Here is a 4,292-nt window from a genome sequence, read left to right on the forward strand (position 1 = left end):
TATTTTTGATAGTAATAGATCGAAAGCATTTTTTGAACATGCACAAATGTACTAAACTGATGATGTATCAAGCGCCATTCAAATTTTTAAAACAACATAAAAATCTATGAAAATTAAAAAATTCATGAAGAGCCTCTCCTTTAAAATAGATTATATAGAATTGATGTATTTAATGGCCGAACGAGATAACTTTTTGATTTTTTGCAAGCGTAAGTGAAAGTTTCAAATAAATAAACCATTTTTTCATAATAAAAAGTGAGGATATGCATTTTCTGGAATAATTTTCAGTTGAGAAGGTAAACTGGAGCAAGTGCAACCGATCATCATTTACAAAAAATGTATAAGCTATTTCCTCATTTTTGAATTGTTGGCCTCAAATAAACAATCTGACTAAATAAACTAAAGGTAAATCAAGGTCTTTTGGCTAAACAGCATTCAGTGAAATTAAAGTACGAAACATTAATTTATTTCGGAGAGAAACTGCAGATTTATCAATGAAAGTAGATAAACAGACAAACAAAAACAAGTAGATATAGAATTCTTTTTAAAGTCTTTTCACTGACGCATCTGAAAAAGAGCTATGGATTTTCACTTGCCCTAATAAATGAGACAAATGTATATTTAGATATTTCTTTTTGCCAACATAACTGAGATTGTTATGAAAATATTCATTTTTTTTAGAGAATATGAAATTTGAACTGTGATGATATCCAATTGCACTATCACCGGTGTTTTTTTTATATAAAATTAAGATTTATAATAAAAAAGGCACTTAACTTTAATTAGATTTTGAGTGATGTTGACATGAAAAATTTCCAGAAATTTAAATGAACTCATGAAACCATCGTAGCCTGAACGGATTATTTCTTTTCGATCCATTTAATTTTTGAAAATCTGCTTTTCAGTGAAATGTTATTGAATCTGGAAAATATCACATAATCTTAAATGAAATCGCAGATCACCACCAACAATGTTCAGGAAATTTTGAAATCAGAACATCATTTACTTTAATCAATATAAAATAGTGATTTGCAGTATACAAAATCGCCAGATTTCATGCCATGACAAATGCTGTTTGGAACACTTCAAGTTGAAATGTGTCATGGTTATAAGTATGGAATGTGGTGGAATTTTTTTGAACATAATTTTAGTGAAAATATGGATATTAATTCAAATTGCTTCTAAGGGTGGGTATGGTGAACAAAAAACTGTTTGAAAACGGTTAACGAAAAATCTCCTTTAATGTTTTTAATTTCTTCAGCTCTAAATAATATACAATCCAAAACTAACTGGGAGCTGAAAGCGCTGCTTAAGGCAAAATATTAGCCAAATACTCAAAAAATTGTCCCGATTGTCAAAATTCTATTTCCATAAAAAAAATGAAAAACTTTTCATTTCTATTAAAACCTTAATGTGAACTTGAACAAAGCAGAATAAATCAACTAATTGTTATACAATAAATGAAACATACATATTATCAACATGCAGTTATTCATGGAACAAGTTACAAAAAGTGGAATTTCTAAGCACGAGGCATGCCAAGTTGGACGATTACGTCGAGTGCTGAAAAAAATTGAATTTGCAACGAGAACCTGATACCTGATCATTTGGCAAAGTATATAAAAAGTATTCATGTAAGATGCATGTTAAATTTATTGAAGGTTATTTTTTGATGATTTAAATAAAGAACCGTAGAATTGAGTTAAAATTATAAGGTTTTATTTCGATAGAATTAAGCGGGACATTTCGAGTAAACGGAAAGGAAGGAAATGTAAAAAAAAACTAGCACATGTTCATAAAAGCGAAAGGATTAACAATTCAATATTTTATGCTTTTTTTTAATTAATCAGCGAGGAAAAAAATGGAAAATGAACGCCAAGTTTAACACGGTAAGACGAAGTTTACCGGGTCTGCTAGTAATTGTATATAGATTACTACTAAATAAACCAGCAGCTACCTTCATATCCGATTCATCTTTCAAAAGAATGTATTTCTTCATTAATCATAATTTTAACCCAGATAACTTCATACTCGACGCATTTACTGCTAGGAAGCTGTTCTGAGGAAAGAATGCTATGAATTGCGATAAGTACACCACCACCAGACTCTTTGTCAGTTGATTCGAAATAGCGGTCACTTCGAAAAACTTTCAACCGGCTTCCAAAAACTTCTTCACTCTTTATATCTTTAGATCAATTTGTTTCTGTAGCTAAAATAATGTCATAAGAGCAGCCATTAACTTTTTTTTTTAAATTTCATGAATTTTTCTTGCACTCCGCAATCGATTAAAATTTTGAAAATAAATTATTGTCTCTTTAAAGTTAGTTACCTCTTTTTGATGGTTGTTGTCCTTGGAATATTGTATACTGTAGAATCCACCCCGAATCAAATTATTATTGATGATTAGGATATTCTAATGCTTACAGACTTTATAATTTCGCTTTTTAAGAAGTTGGCAACAGCTTGTAAGACTTCTTCAGCTGCAAATAAGGCCGGCACAAATTTCAAATCCTTCTTTTGTCACTCGGAGTTGGAACATCGCGAAGGGGGGGGATAATAAAAAATAATGCAAAAAACTCATAAACTTGAATAAATTGCACGAAATCTTGTAGCAACAAAATTGCATACTATATCATAGCATAAAACATAATTTTTCATCGAAAAATTCAATAAAATCAAGCACACAAATAGTTAAAAAATTACACAATTTGTTTTTTGCTCTTGTGACCTTTCAGATATTTCATATTTTTTTCGAACTTTCCATAAAATACTTAAAACTCTATTTATTCCCCCCTTCGGGATTTTTGGAAATTCCGAAGGGTGGGGGGGGGGGGGTGGGATGACAAAAGGAAGAAATTAATATCTGTTCCAGCCTTAATGAATAAAGTAAAAAAAAAATAATTTAATTTACTATATTTGTAGGTCAATACCTAGACTAAATCATATATTTGTAGTTGAATCTATCATATTTACAATTGAATCAATTATACCACTACAATTGAATCATTCATATTTACAGTTGAATCAATCATACCACTATAGTTGAATCTATTATATTTATAATTGAATGCCTAAAGTCAACTATAGAATTGTAGTTGGATCTATCATATTAACAGTTGAATCAATTATAGCACTACAGTTCAGTCTATTATATTTATAGTTGAATACCTAAAATCAATTAAGGTACACTGGGGTAAGTGGGAACGGTGGCTATTCAAAGAATACTGTGAACTATTTTTTTTAACATTTAATGCAAAATGTTAAATTAACTTGTAATCAATCTAATAACTGTAAAAGGGATACGGTTCTGACAATTGCGGATGTTTACGGTGACTTTTTGTTAATTTTCTATTTTTAACTACGATGACACCTTTTTCAATTGCTAATTTCTCGTTAACTAGCTGGCACTTGACGAAAAACTCTACATTGAAACATTCCTTACATTTAAAACAACTAGTTAGGAAAAGAAAGGACGGTTACAAATAATGAATAAAGAGTTTATTTTCAAAAATCTAAAATTTTGTCTCTAAACGCTACCTGGGGTGAGTGGGGACGGCTTCATACATACTTGATGTTTACACATGTTTTCAATTTTCTCTCCTTCATTCAATAACAATATGGCTTTATTTAGCATTCTGATCATGAAAAGTTTAGACTTTTCGATAAAATCGGATCTCGTGTGTTGCAACATAAATTACACACAATAATCATTGAAAGATGCCCTACTAATAGTACCAAAGTAACGTATTCAACCTAGAAAACACAAATTTGTTGAAAATTTCCTGAGAAATCAAAGGGAAAACCTACCGTCCCCACTTACCCCATAACGCGGGGTAAGTGAAGACACCAGCAGTCCATAACAACTTACGTGATAACTTTTTTCGCTTTGTGTCTATCAAACTCATCTCTTCAGCATTTGTAAACAACATATGCTGCATAACATTGAACGTGATTTTATCAAAATTGGCCCATTGCTGATTTTTCAATGATTTTTTGAAAGTTGAACTATACGAAAAACCGTCTCCGCTTACCCCGGTGTACCTTACAAAATTGTAGTTGAATCTATCATATTTACAGTTGAATCAATAATACCATAAGAGTAGAATACATTATATTCATAGTTGATTGCTTAAAGTCATTCATCAGTTTGTAGTTGAGTCTTTTATATTTATAGTTGAATGCGAAAAAATCAACTACGCGTTGATGGTTCGTATAACCAACTGAAATAATTTCTTTTTCATGTTTGACCATGTTTCATTCAGTTTAATATGGTCTTATCTTATTATGTTTAC

The sequence above is a fragment of the Uranotaenia lowii genome, chromosome 3 (genome assembly GCF_029784155.1).
Source record: "Uranotaenia lowii strain MFRU-FL chromosome 3, ASM2978415v1, whole genome shotgun sequence".
Taxonomy (NCBI): domain Eukaryota; kingdom Metazoa; phylum Arthropoda; class Insecta; order Diptera; family Culicidae; genus Uranotaenia; species Uranotaenia lowii.